Genomic DNA, 16,042 nt, shown 5'->3' on the forward strand with positions numbered 1-16,042 from the left:
GTTTTCTCAATGAACGAGTCACATGATGTAGATGCTAGCATAAACATTGTCCATGTCCATTTTTTGGGGTTTCTAGGTTGCAATATAACAGACAATAGACGAGTTGGCTTTACATAAAGCAAGTGACCCTTCTATGCTCAGAAACCTGTAGAATAGTGCGTCTCAACTGGTTCTAATAACTGCCTTTCTTGCAACATTTGATACACATTGTTTAAATAAAATCATTGTTCGGTGTTCGGGGTCATGCAGCTGACACTCGCCACGACTTTACCATGCAGAGGAAGGCAAAACGGTGTTAGACGGTCTTGGATTTATAAAGGACTGCAGAGTAGACTTAAGGTGAGTTTCTTATTCATAACTTTAATGTGTAAAAACTAATTTAATCTGCTTATTACATGCTTTGTGTACTTCCTATTTTACTTTGATTTGTTTGTGTAAGTTACTTTGATAGTGACTGAACATTTATAAATTTTTATTTGATTTGATATCCAGTATGGCAACCATTCGGCCAAATTTAGCCTAACCCTTTGTGTCCCGATTTTTTGAATTTAATAAAAAAAGTGCACAAAATTACGCAGTTGTACGAGATAGATGAATTACTACAAATAGTTTTTTTAGATTAGAACTATGGTTTCATGTTGAAACCAGTAAGATATTAAATTTTTTTTACTTTTTAATAATTGTAAAAAATAAGCAAAAATGGGCATCTTTAGTTCAACTGGTATTTCAAAAAACAGTTATTTTTATTTTTATCAGTAAACCTTTAACCAACGTCGCACCTGAAAAAAGTTTCTAAATAAGAGTTTCTTTTATCATATAATATAGTTATTTATGTAATAAATGTGTAAAATGATTTATTCATTGGAATTGTCACATTCGCCTACGGTTCATGCGATAAATTTCCCATTCATAAAAAAAGGAGATTTTACACACGTGTAACATATAAAATTTCTTCTACTATCGAAAAAAACATTAAATAAAATGTGCGTAAAAAGAGAATCTTTACACACGCTGGGAAGTATATAAAGTGAGTACTCTACGCATCCATCTAGTATGACAAGTCTCTGATTTTGCGCTATACAAAACATACCCTTGGGAACTACTATAGACCGGCATATGAGTAGCAGAATCGAATCTTATTTTAAGGGGCATTTGAGTAGTTGGTCCTCCTTTCTTTTACTTAGTTTTTTTGGCACCAATAAGACCCAATACTACTGCATATTCTAATAATTTTAGACTTAAAACTTCCGTTTATTTAGCCCGAGGTTTCAAGAGCAAATAAGCATTTGATACACTTACATCAAGAAAATTAAAAAAAAGTGATGTGCCATTTTTTTGATTTCCTATTTTTTCCGTAAATAGAATTCAACATTTCTAATTTATGAAGTATCCCATATGTCATTTGTAATAGACTACCAGTAGCGGATATGAAGTTTCTTTAAGAGTGCCATTTTGGGTCTTCTCTTGACTACCGAACTGGGAGAAAGATCTAAATAAGTGCTTAACAAATCAACTCCTTTTCTATAATTTCATTTTATATAAACGGATTCATTCAAAGTCAAAGTCAAAAAAAGCTTTATTATTATAAGATATTGATCTTCTTGAATATAAATTATCCTAGTTTAAAAGCTTAATTTTACAGAAATAGCACTACTTACAAACTACAAAAGTAGACCTAACACACATATGTACATACATTAGATATTCGAGAAGATATAGAGTTAAAATGCTTTGATTTATAAGTTAAGTTGTATTAACAAGGACTTACAGTGCTCCCTACTGGCGGCGCCACAAATGTACTGTATAGCTCTTTTCTGCAAAACCAAAAGTGACTCCATGAGGCCGTGACCAAAGAACCCCCAAAAACAAAGACCATATCTCAACCTTGACTCTATTAAGGCATAGTACACTGATTTTGCTATTACACATCCTAACTCAATGGCTTTTTTTCTAACAGCGAAACATCCAGATGATACCTTCTTTGAAAGATTTATAATATGAGATTTAAAATTCAATTCAGTGTCAACCATAACTAGTAATAATAATAATTTAGTCTCAGGCCGAGATTCAACAAAAATATTATGAAGAGTGGGGAGCCCCACCTGACACTTGAAAACATTTGTTTTGGAGAACTTTAACAATAGAAGGTTGGAATAACAACAAGACTTGAGCTTTTAAAGATCTGTGAGAATAGCTTCTTTAAGGCTTAGTTGGTCAGAACAATGCCATAAAATTGTGGTGTTATCTGCAAATTAAATGAACTTCCCAATTATATCAAGAGAAGAAAAATATCCCCAGAACTGACCCCTGAGGAACACCTCAATTATTTTCTGATATCTCAGATGTAGAAGATCCAATCAAAACCTTCTGGCTATGGCTAGTCAAATACGACTCGAACCAAGAATGCGACACCCCTTTAAAGCCACAGTGGTGGAGTTTTTGCATCAAAATGTGATGATTGACACTTTGCATCAAAATGTGATGATTTTTCAGCTTTACCTGTAAAAATCTGGAATTCGACACAACTTGTTTCATCAAACCGAACCACACCTTATAAGCACGTTTTATAAATTTTTTCCAAAAGGTACTTTTTGAGAGAATTGCTACCTTTATATCTAGCCATAAGCTCATCTATTTATTGATTTTCTCACGGATTACAGCAATTGATAAATATTTCTGACAACTTATTCACAACTGTACGTACCAGTGGAAGAAATAATACAATTATCATTTAAATGAATATGCTGAAGTAACCAAATAAATCTGCCGCTTGATAATGTTTGATTAATAAATCTGTAAGTTGAGGTTATGAGGACAAATAATCTTTTTTAACTTTTTTTTTTAATTAACAAATTTATAGTCAGATAGATTTTAAACAGCATATAAATTTGTTTAAAAAAATATTAAATTAATAAGACTTATTGGAAATAATCGTAAAAATATGTCCGTTGGGCTTTCTAAATCATCTCGAAGAATTATTTCAAACTCAGAAAATGTTTTAATATTTTGAAGACAATATTGGTTTGATTGTGTGAAAATAATTTTCTTGGCAAGTTCTCCAAAATCTAATATTAGCAAGTGGCTATATATCCTTACTGTCCCACTTCTGAACATTATTTTCTGTAATACACTTATCACCAACAAATTCAATTGACATATTATTTATATCAAATAAATCCTCTTGATCTATTCTAAAATTATGCATATTTATATCAGGCACTTCATCATTAATATCGTCTGCGTCAAAGTCAGTGTCTCTCGGTATTTCATCTAATATGGTAAACTCATCAACAGAATTGATAACCTCCAAAAATCTAGTAAGAAAGAACAAATTTTCTCTCCTAAAAAATAAAACAGTGGTTTATTTTTGGCCTAGTGATTTCACTGTGAAACCATATAAGTAATTTTCATATACCCGTATTACTATTATTTAACGCACATTTTTTTCCAAAATTGTTTTAATGTCTAAAACGAAGTATCTAAATAAAATAATAACAATAGTCGTACTTTTCAAAGTAACAAAATGCATATCTTTTTGCACGGACTATGAAACTGGTAGGAAACAAATAAAAGAGTCAATAATGTATAAATAATAAACAGCGTGCTCTTAAAGTTGAGTCATTTATTTTATCTGCTTGCAGTACTTGTCAAAAGAAGTTGATATACTAAAAATCACCTACATAAAAGAGATAGTGAAACATTAAACATTTGAAAAAATAAGAATATTAATAAGCAAATGTTTTAATTTTCTCGGCAAATGCCGTGTAAGTTCTTACCGTTTTTTGGTTACTGCTCTTACCATTTAACAAAATTTATATTATTTAATAGTTTTCAGTCTTTTTTTTTCAGGTCTTTGGTTCGATCAGTTGTATCAGTCTTTTAATAGTAGGTATTTCATTTGTCTGATTATTTTGTGTAGAGAATGTCCCATTGCTGTGAAAAGTGTCAACAAAAATGCAGTGAAGCCAGCAAGTTGTATGGGAAGAGGTTTCCTTTAAGAAATCATCTGGCTTAATGTATGTTTGTAAATTTAGTTATTACACTTCATGATAGAGGAAGAAACAACAAAGAGGCCACGCTGGAAGAGCTGCTCTAAGTTAATATTGTTTACAGACAAGGCAACATTTACACGAGATGAAGTGCAGATTTCACAACGTTTTTTCAATAATGTTTAATAGTAGACAATCGCATGATATAAAACGATCTAATTTTCAACATAGACTTTTATTAAATATTTGAGCTGGCATGGTAAGTGGCATGCTTATTGGATCCTTTTTTCACCTCCAATGACCATTAAAATTTATTTAAATTTTCTTCGACACAATCTATCATAATTACTACTGAATCTTTGGTTCCTACATGATAGGGTTCCACCACATTTTAGATGAGAAGCTCATAAACCATTGAAAAGTTTCCAAATAGATAGATAGGGTACAACGGACCCATTTCTTGGCCCTCTTATTTCTCAGATTTATTGCCTTGCGTTTTTTTTCTATGAAGCTATTTAAAAGAGTTAGTGTATTATGATGGAGTAGTAAATACTCCGGAAGAACTTCAAGTAACGCATTGAAAATTTTTGTGATTTAATTCCACACTAGGATTTTATTTTTGTTTATAATTTTATATTTTATTTTGATTATATTTTTTAAGTTTGTAAAGAGTCGTGGAATCGTCGAGCAAGGGCAATTTCAAACACTTTTTTGTAAAAATGGTGACCATTCATCTTAATAAAGATTTTTTTAAAATAATTTTTAATAATATAAAGTAACTCTCTTATTATGCATCTTTTATATTATATAAGTGATTTTTGGTATATTAACTTCTTTTAACGAGTTCTTCTCTCAACTTTGAAAACACTCTATATATAAGTCTAACCGTTATTAAGCTATTTTAGATTTTATCGGAAAAAATGTCGTTTTCAGGCAAATCTTTCCAAAATTTAATATTTTGCCAAATTTTTAAAAAATTTGAAAGTTTAATTTTTGAAAAATCGATTGTCGCAGTTCGTCGACACCTTGTATATCTTGAATGCAACGTAAAGTCTTGATCTTTTGACTTTTTGTTAAAAAAAAAACTTGTTAAAGATAACCAATTTAGACAATTATTATAATCATAATATATCGCCTGGAAGATAAGACAAATAAAATTGGGTTATAGTTGGAAGAAATATAGTTCGATATTTAAAAGACACGTATTTTAAGTTTCTTACAATTTATACTGTAAAATAAAATATATTTTTTACGAAAATATATGATATGTAAAGTTATTTTTTCAAACTTTGGATTTTATATTTATTTATTTTTTGATTAAGAAAAGTTGTTATTTTAATTCTTATTTGTTTGCTAATATGAAGGTACATAAAAAAGTATATTTTAAAGTCATCCAGTAAGAAAACAAGTTTTGCAAATTTCTTCTTTCAATCATCTTCTTTCTCTATTTTATTATTTAATAACTCCTGGTGAACATCACAAAAAATTAACGATTAAAATTAATTTTAAGCTCAATTGTTGACTGAAATAATTGGGAAAATTTTTTGAACATTGTTTTCCAGTTTTTAATAATAATTATAATTAGAGAATAATAATAAAATAATATTTCATATGCCAAATGCAAACAAAATATAAAATTGTTTGTATAACAATCAGCAGATATTCTGGTAAATTAACACTAATTACCAAAATTATGTTCACATATTATTATGTATATAATTGTTTAATAATGTATATTTTCAAACTTTTTAGCATTGGAAATTATGAGAAAATTAAAAATTCAAAAATTAATAAGTTTACATTTCGGTTAAGGCAAATGTGAAAAGTATGCTACTAGTTTAAATGATCTAAAAGGGAAATAAAATAATTATTGACGATAATTTCAAGATATTTTTGCAATTAGGTTATTTTAGGAAACAGGAAGGTTAATTAAAAAAATCTGAAATAAAATAATTTTATTTATTTAATTATAAGTGTGCAATTCGAGTTATATATTGAGCTTATATTTTGTTTTAATAATGTAGCCATGTCGATATTACTTAACAACTTTTTTATTAATTTCAGTTTTAATTTACTATGTTAAACAATGTATTTATTGTTATATTTATTAACCTAATGATGCCCAGAAGGGCGAAACATGTATTATCTTTGAGGTATATATGTAATCTTTGACATTCAATTTAGAACATACTTAAATAAGACCTTGCTTTATAGTTTTCTTTATTTTAATAAATAAAATAATTGATAGTAATAAGTAGGGGTAATAAAATATTTGATATTCCTTAAGATTTAAATTAATACAAAAAAAAATATTAAAAAAGGGGCGTATTAAAAAAAATTATCTTATTTTTATTTTAGTGTAGGCACTAAAATTTTAAGAAAAAAATATGTTTTTATTATATTTCTTATGAATTATGTTGATTATCGCTTCCTAATCAATTTTTAAAAAGGAAATTCCAAAAACCGAACAAATATAAGCGCCTTTAATCTAAAATCAACAACGCAATTAATCGGCTTTAGACATTAAAATTATTGTTATTATTATTATTCAGCATTTAAATTCTGCATTTTATAGAGTGATCTTAAATTTTATCATAGTAGCTAAAATAACGCAGAGCTTTATAAATGTTACCAATTGGGTCATTGTGTACTTCCTTATCAGAATAAGCGATTCTGATATACTAACTATTAATTATTGTTGTTTATGTAATTTGTACATCTTTCGCAGAAACGTTATAGTGGGTAGTATTTAATCACAGCGAGAAGCTTTTCGACAAAACCCAGTCGTTGTTAACAGTCCGTCATAATCTTGTTTGTGTATTTAAAGAATTCATCGTTTTGGTGATGTGGTAATTAGCTGTTTTGGTAGCGAATTAAACTGCAGAGTGCAAATTGCTTGTTAACAATAGTCAGTTCCACTAAGGTTAGTATACTTATACATATTTAAAACAGGGTGTTTATTAATTGATATGAGAGTATTTATTCAACTAGGGCATATTTAGAGATTAGTTTTATTTAAAAAAGTTTATATCAACATAGCTTCGAAAAGTATTGCTTTTAAAACAGTATTTAATTTTTCTATTATTATTATTAGAACATAGCTGGAGCCACCATAAATCCAAATTTTACATTTAAAAATAATTTCCTAAAGAAGGTTACTAGAAGAATTTAATATCTTATAGTAGTAATTCACGTATGCGTTGCCTATAAATAATACATTTATGTTTTATTTTAAAATTAATTACATTTTCACATTATCATGATCACATTTGTTACTTTCTAAATATCATAAATTGTTTACAAAGATAGTCTAGCCTAAATATGTTAGTTGATTCTAACATCAAGTTTAAATACAACTTTTATGTTTTAAAATGCGTTGACCTTTACTGGCGCCTATAGCTATCAGTTATCTAGGGTCAATGGATCAGGTAAAAGATAAATGCTGCTTTTTTAATTCAAATGCTAATTATTTACGATTTAAGAATATTATTGCTGCCAATGCCATTTCAATTTATAATCAGTGCGAGAATAACAATTTTGGCCCTATATATAAAGCTATCTAAATCATGCTTTAAAACTTATATTACCTAATCAGCCTGGTTTTTTTAGTGCATATCAATAGTCACTAATTTAACATCATTTCTGCGAAACGCATATGAGGCTATAAATTGCGAATATCAGCTTGATGTAATCTATATAGCTTTTACTAAGGCATTCGATAGGTTGGAACCTGGAATTCTTTCTAAAATTGGCTTTCATATGCAAGCATTCATGGCATTCATAGCATTCATGGAATTTTTCATTTCCTTCTTATTAGACCGATCGCCATTTATAGAGTTTCTATAGTTTGCTGATGCTATGAAGATTTTTCGCCTTGTCAAGGGCCTCTTTGACTTCAGGCAAATACAATCAAATCTTGATGAGGTTTATGAATGGTGTGAAGTTAACAGACTCTCGCTTAACCTTCACAAATGTGAGAACCTATTTCTTTGCTTGAAGATGAGATTGACATTGGTTATGTAATAAATGATAATTCCAAACAGTGACTCTGTTCGTGACAATGTCTGTATTGATAAAGAGCCTACCTTTAATGCTCAAATAGATACCATCATAAGATATTCTTTAAAGACCTTAGGTTTCATTATAAGATTATCAGAACTATTCTAGTAGCTCAAGCAGAACTTTTATGATTAACTTCCTAGTAAAATCGCGCCCATGTATGAATATTTATTATGGTTTCCTAATTATGCTGTGCATATTAACATGCTCGAATCAGTTTAATGAAAATTTTACAAATATGTGAGTTTAAGTATATAAATATGTTAGTGTTAGTTTTCGGATGGTGTATACCCTGAAAGGGCATTCAGTCTCTTCATTAACCTGCTGTTTGTGAGAATATAGTGCTTTTATTTAAAATATGTAATAAGGAAATTGATGCTTCCAAGGGCAGATTTAGCTCTACATTATGGGGGAAAGGGTAAAAAATGCAGGTACATAAAATCACTAAAAAACTATTTTCATAATAAACCGTAGAAGAAACAAGTATTACAAGCATAATTTATAAAACCAAATCAGTTACGCGTTTTTTGGATTTTGCGAACCTATCAATCATACTGTCTATGTTGATATCAATCACTTTATTATTGTACATTAGCGCTAAATCTAGATAAACGTTCTTGGCTCATACTAGTTCTTAACCAGGTTTTTAATCTTTTTAATGAGGAAAAAGATCTTTCAGCAGATGCTACAGTTACGAGCAAGCACAATAATATTTTAAACAGACGGATAAAAATCTTGACTACAAGAAATGTAGGAAGAATAGCATGAATTGATTCCACATATTATTAATGCAGTGCTTTTGCCATAAATCCATCTCCGATTTTAATTTCATTGCCAGTATTGACTCAGCGTAATCAGTATGTCCCAGTGATACAAAAGAGTTAGCTCCTTTTTTTAAAGATGTATTTAATTCGTATTTATCAAGGTTTCTAAAAATTTGTGGTAAGATAATATTTAAATTTAAAATTATATTTAGTCGTTATTAAAACAAAAATTTAGGTTCTCAATAATAAAATCTAAAATAGGGATGTAAATGGTAATATGGAAATAATTTCTCGCATCGTTGGTTTGTAAATTAAGCCTATTTTTTTGTTTAGCAGAAATACGAGGGATAAACATATTCAAATCCAGTTTCTCATGCATTAAACACACTTGAGTATAAATAGAGTTAAAGCTTATTTCTGCATTTTTTATTTTATTTTCGAGTAACTCTAAGACTTATGTTGTACTTTATTTATTGCAGACCCACTATTTATCGAAGTACTTTTGCAATATTTTGCTTATATTTTCAGTATACGATAGTATCTCTGATAAACAAAAAATACTGAACAAGAACAGAGAGTCTCTCAAAGAATTGAATTTAGCTTCACTTAAGGATTCAGAATTTTGCCAAGAATTGATTCTAAAGAGGAGCAAAATCTGAAAATGGATTCATGGCGTTCCACCTACTCTTACAAAGTTTTACTAAACTGGATGTAGTAAATCTATTTAAACTAGTAATTCGTTTAGAAGAGGTACTAAAAAACGAAATGACCTCTTTTATGGCACCAATAGAATTACGTACACTTTGCACATTAGTTATTTTGGAAAGTGATAAATTGAGTGCATGATTATAATAAGGAAATTTAAAAGCTCTTGTAATTTTTTAAAATTTTACCACAGCTCCATTTTGCTCAGCATAATGCAGCCATCAGTGATGCTTCTCAGGATGCTTCTTTAGAGCGTTTATTATAGTGGTTGCTCAAAATTTTCCCAGACACAATGAGCTCAATATCTATATCATCAAAGTTTAATTTTCTTTGTGACAGTCTATAAATCCTATAAGGAATTTTTAAGATGGTCGCGTATCAGATCATTGCCACTTACACAATATTTTAGAATATTCTTAAAATATCCTTGATTAACAGGTGAGGCATGAAGAAGTAAAACTGCATTACTCTTTGGAGATCCTGACGCAGACTCTCCAGAAATGTTTTCAGCTGCTCTTAACGAAATTTGATCAAAAATAATGCACTCAAGTATAAGACTCATATAAAGCTCATATTAAGGTTTTAGTCTTGCATTATTTTCTATGATTTGCTGTCTTCTTTTGGTATCCAGCTGGTTTTCTATGTTAATTTCTTGTCGATCATATTGATTCTAAAAAAAACCGTGTGCATTCAATAGGTTTTAGGTGGTATTTCCTATTTTCGTGATTAACTAAATCTCCATCTTTGCTATAGAGTTTTCAATATTCGTCCAAAGGAATTTTAGGTAATTTTTTTTGATTTAGTTTGTTTAATTTATCTTGATTTGATGGCAAATAAAAAACAGTCCCTTTAACGATACTGTGTAAACAAGGCAGAGCTATCAGTCCTTAAAATGGTTGTGCGATAAAAAACATTTTATCGCCTTATTATTTTTCTTATGAATGCTATATGGAAAATCAAATTAATCGCTAGGCTTCCAGGCATACTTAAGAATACTGCCGTTTCCAAAATCCGAAATATTTTCATTTTTTAGGTATAAACCAATATCTATTCTTGTAGTTGTGGTGCCTTGAACTACCGGCCGTTGGTGCAAAATAGCTGACTCTCTTTTTTCTATTGCTTCCCTAACCTCAGTACAGCTTAAAGACGGCTGTTGATTTTCCAGCTAATCTTGGGTAATTTTTTTCGGTTTTTTAATTAAAAATTGCCCATTACTGAAAATATTTCACTCCCATGAATCTTTTCGAGTAAATCCCTATACCAAATCAACTTTCAGCACCCTTCCCTTGAATACTGAACTTCAACCTTCTCACAACAAACTCTTTTAAGGACTCACCCTTAGATTTGCGAGTCCTCAAAAGCCATTTATTGATCAAATAAACCCAGTTATGGGCTAACCATAACCGCGATTTTTAAAGATTTTGTCCCAAAATATTTAATTAAAATCGCAAAAATCCCATACATTTCTGAATTTTCTCTATTTTCAAAAAATGAATTTAAATGAAGAACCAGGTGATAAAAACAATTTTAAAAAATTTTCAAAATTTCCAAAAATTTGACAAAAAAAAGCGAAATTACCGCCATTTTGGTGGGTTAGATAACCTGCAAAAAAAGGCACAAAAAAAAGTTAAAAATACCTTCCTTGAAAAACTTTACATGATAACTTTCTATGAAGGGGGTTTTCCGCCGTTTTTGCGGCTAATAATTTTAATTTTTTTGAATTAATTAAACTAAATTTCAGGCAATAAGAATTCGACTAAAAATGTATCTTTAATCATATAAAATCTTATCTGTTTAGTAAATAAGGTAAGGTTACTAACGACGCAGAAGTTCAAACAGTTACGAGTCACAAAATCATAATAAACATAAATGCACAAAATCTCGTGGGCTGACGCACGTGTAAGCCTCGAGATTGCCGCGCTATTAGGAAATTGTGTTGTTTTAAGTAAAGCAATAAAATTGTGTATTATAAGTGTTAGTAATTTAATTTAACTACGTTAAATATATGTAATTTTCGAAGATCTTCATGGGAAGCGTAATTACCCCAATTATCCCCCCTGTATATCCGCCTTTGTATGCTTCAGATCTCTTATCACATTGAATTTTGCTGTTCTCTGCATCCATAGAAGAAGATACAATGTATTTTATCTTAACACTTATGACATCAATGTTGCCAAGAAAGAGCCTATTTATAAAGCTTGCAACTGGTTTAATAATGTCCAGTTACAACAGTTTACTGTTAATCTATTTAACATTATACTAAATAATTTCAAACCTAATCTTTCAGTTAGAATTTTATACTTGATCTATTTTATGACTGAATTGATTTATACTGTGAGGTTAATCTTGCTATTTATTACATTACTAAATTTATTGTATTATCTCTGAATCATTGATTGTCTTATTTTTAGGATTTTTCTGTTGGACAATAAAACATAAATTAGAGCATTATTAGTTGTACCAATAAGTGATCTATAACATGTGCAGAACCTAAAATTCTACACATGTAACTCAGCCAAACCCTCTACTTGTATCTTATTTTGCCTGTTTTGTCTGTTCCACACTCTGTGAGGATAAATTATGTTTGGTGTGAATGTTGAAAAATCAAGAGAATTTTATATATTATTACGGGGTTTGAGGTTTTTTAATTAAGATAACTCTATTACCATTACCTACATCTACAACTTTAAAAGTGCAATTAAAGCGAAGGGATGCTGCAGTTAGCTTTTGTTCATCTCTTCTCGAGAAGATTTTAAATTTGAACTAACCTTGTTTTGAATTCAACTATTTTAAAATAACTTTTATTTGTATGTATAACATTTATATTAAAACAATTCCTAATTTAAATATTATAAGCTGCAAGGGTGTTATAGTTACAAAAATATAATAGAGCGGATTTCAACATAATACTTAATTCTTTGCTTTATTGGTTAATATAATTAACTAGCATTACATTAATTTATTAGCCTATGCACTCTTTTAATTCGTGTTTCGTTCTTATATAAAATTTGTTTTTTGTCAATTTTACTTCAGCTATGTCACTCAACTGCTTTCTCTACACTCTTAAATATTTCTTTAAAATTTACCACCAAATTTTACCATTTTATTGAAACATTTCTTAGTATAGTGTTCTTTTTCATTAAAGGCAACTTATTTTTTTTATTGATTTTCATTTTAATATCTTCAATTTTTCCTGGTTGCTTATTTCAAAGATTTTGTTCAATACCTTAAGTTATTTGGTTTAATTGATCACATTTATGATTTCATTATTTCAACTAACTTTAGAAAGAAATTTTAATTCTCAAACTCAATTTTCTTGATCCGGAGAAAATATTTTCTATGACTAAATCACAAATTTTAAGTAACCAAATCAAAAACTGATTTAATTCAAATAGAACCCACACCTTGAATGGTCAGTTGAATTATCAAGCATACTAGATTTCATCACACTTTATACTAGCAGACCAATCATTACTAACTTTTACTGACCTGTAGTTGACTATTAAAATATTTGCCAAGCAGTATGCAGAAAACATGAGTACTTATTTCATGAACTCTATAGAATTTGTAATGTAGGTTGAATATGAAATTGTCCAATGTCCTTATTGGCCGTCTAAACCGCTTTAAAAGCTGACTTTGAAAAAGTGATAGCGCCATAAGAGATAATGCTATCTTTCACACGTTATAAATTAAAAAAAAAGCAATTAATCAAAATCAACAAATTTTGAATAAAAGAAATAGACAAACTTATTTGTAAAGCCTCCAAATCTCGCTGTACATAAAAAAATATGTACACATGTTTTGATTAACACAAGACATAAACAGAAAGAGATATTATTACAGATTAGTGGGCGAAACATTAAACTAGGCAATTTTTAATGCAATTAAAATCCCATATGTGCCTCTAAAAGTTTGAAAATAACCACAGCTGCCTGAAATTTATTTTGCTTGACAATTAATTAGTCAGTGCAACATATATACTTATCGGAATAACCTAATTTTTTAAAATATTTAATAGTTTCCCTAACATAGTAATAGAGTACAAGATAAAAACAAGAAAGCATTCAAATTCAAAATTAGAAATGGGACATTACAAAAATTAAATCTATAGCTTCTTTTTACGACATTTTTAGTCATTGTTATAAGTTTACGATAAAAATCTTAACTGCACAGAATATTTTTTTTTGGCTTTTTAAATAAAGTAAGCCAATTAAAAAACCATGTCTATTAATTTTTTTAACATTAATTTTCCATGATAATTGTTAATTCCACGTCTGCATTTTTAAGACTTTTTAAATGCTCGGATTTTTGTTTCTTTGATTTAATTTGCAGAATGGATAAAATTAGAATTTCTTCTAAATTGCTATTTTTATTTTCAGATTAATTCTATAAGCATTAAGCAATGACCGAGTACACTACTGACAGTAACATATACTTTAGAAATGATACCGCCTATGAAGATTATAACGAATTTGAAAAGGAAATAAGTGCCCTTGAATATGAAATTGGGCACTATCGCAATATATTCATCTTTATTACGCGATACATTACATCATTAGCTGTAATAATTGTAACTGTAGCAGTTATATGTAGTACTTGCTTTATATCATTTTTAATTTATAAGTTTAGGAGACTTAGGACACGAACGAACTATATTCTATTAAATTTAATGATAACATCTACAATATTTACTTTAACAGTTTCATTCCTATGTATTATAGAGACATTTGCAGCAGTTTTTCTTGCAATCTATTATGAATACATAATCAATATTGTATTTATCATAGGTTTTATGAGTATTAATACGACTTTTCTATTTGTTTTATATCTTGCAATTGATTGGCTTATTTTAGCGAACAATTTCAATGTGTTATCCAAGTGTCAGCAGTCATCGTATCGTTTTATTATTTTAGGTGTTTATATGTTTTCTCTAAAGGATTACCTGGTATTTTTATTGCTATCAGATAAAACTGTACCTTATTTGGCAATTGAAACAATTATCGCCGGTTTACTTTTTATAATAACAGGAATAATCGTGCTTGCATTATTTATTATGAAGAAATGTAAACGTTATTCACCTGAGCAATCAAAAACTGACTATTCTTTAGCTATATCTTGCACTTTTTTCGCAATGTGGTTACCAGTGCTTGTTACATTTATCTGCACGATCATTATCCCGTTCCTTTTACGTATAAGATTAGGCTATAAATATTATTTTATATTAACTCTTATATGTCAAGCTTTAAGTGTTTTTGGCCTTGCGTCTCCTATAGCTTATTTAGTTGTATTATCTAAGTTAGATATGAATTTTAAAGCATCTTTTAACTATGTTTTCAAAAAAGCTGTGAGAAATTACACCCAGCATGAATGCGATAAAGATTTTGAAACTGTGTAGAACATAGAATATAGAATGAATGACGTTCTACATTGTACGTTTGGCCTGTCTTATGGTTGTCAATACCATTCTTCCATTTTTTTTATCTTTATTTATTAAAAAGCACGCTGGAAAAATTATTAAAAAAACTATTGAATAGAAGTAAACGAACTTGCGTAAGTACCTTTAGAACGTCTATTGTCATCTCGCCCTTAATATTAACATACGTATTGGTAATTGATACTGAAAACGCAGCAAATTATAATTCTAATTTGGTTCTTATAAAACAAGACGGTTTAAGTATAATTTTAACAATGTCGCATGTCGATCATGGTGAATTTTTTTAATAAAATTTTATATTTTTAATTTTTTTTCTGACAAGGGTAATTGGGGGTTGTTTTTATGAAAAACTTAATTTTTTCCATTGCATTTGTTAGTATATTTTTTTAAAGCTTGGATATATGAATTATTTAATAGGTTCTTTTTTATTTTTGGGACAAAGCAAATTAGGAATTGTTTTTATTAATAATTAAATTTTATTGCTAAATTCTTCATATTTAAAACAGGTTTTTATTTGCTTATGATTTAGAGAAGGATTATCTAAGATATCTTAGTTAACTATTATAATTGTATATATTTTATTGTTATGTTATAAATAAAGTGATATGATTTAACCTAATTAGCGACACATTTTAAAGACTAAAATACTAAGAATATCAAATGGTATCGCAATAATTTTACTGTTAGAAGTCAACAATATTTAATGTTTAAAATTTAAAAAAATTTTATGTTTCCTACGAAAACTTTAATTAATTAATCTGATTCAACGAATCATTTAAACATGTGACCCACGTTTCAGCAGTGGTATTTATACATAATTATTGCGTTCAAGGATTCTCTAGTAATTTTTAAGCTAATGGATAAATTTGTGAGGTAAATTGCATACGATTATCTGGAAGCAAATTAAACCAGTGATGGTTATATATTTAGTTAGTCATCTGCCAGTAATTCTTTATTATATATATATTTTATATAAAACTTATGGCATTTCTGGTCATAACCCTTTTAGTTTAAACCGTTATATTAGGGACAATAAAGACTGTTTTTGAGTTTTTAGGCTGTTAATAGTTATACTCAACATAGACCTGAAA

At 28.8% G+C, this 16,042-nt stretch overlaps 2 protein-coding genes across 9 annotated transcripts in view; both read left to right on the forward strand.

Annotated features, from left to right (window-relative positions):
* LOC126734942 (uncharacterized) overlaps positions 1-16,042 on the forward strand; it is a 93,355-nt gene that overhangs the window by 62,907 nt on the left and 14,406 nt on the right. The window contains exon 1 of one of the 2 annotated variants that reach the window (XM_050438798.1): positions 97-339. The exons of the other annotated variant lie outside the window; for it this stretch is intronic. The gene's annotated coding sequence lies outside the window, so the exon portion shown is untranslated. Of the gene's footprint in view, positions 1-96; positions 340-16,042 lie in introns of those variants that run through there. 2 annotated transcript variants of the gene reach the window in all.
* The window catches only part of LOC126734938 (uncharacterized), a 94,555-nt gene that overhangs the window by 58,027 nt on the left and 20,486 nt on the right, over positions 1-16,042 (forward strand). Inside the window, exons 1-2 of one of the 7 annotated variants that reach the window (XM_050438785.1) lie at positions 6,610-6,912; positions 13,897-14,078. The exons of 4 other annotated variants lie outside the window; for them this stretch is intronic. The gene's annotated coding sequence lies outside the window, so the exon portion shown is untranslated. Of the gene's footprint in view, positions 1-6,557; positions 6,913-13,896; positions 14,079-16,042 lie in introns of those variants that run through there. 2 more of the 7 variants (XM_050438788.1, XM_050438784.1) reach the window with 2 other exon arrangements.

This window comes from Anthonomus grandis, chromosome 4 (assembly GCF_022605725.1).
Source record: "Anthonomus grandis grandis chromosome 4, icAntGran1.3, whole genome shotgun sequence".
NCBI classification, from domain to species: Eukaryota; Metazoa; Arthropoda; class Insecta; order Coleoptera; family Curculionidae; genus Anthonomus; species Anthonomus grandis.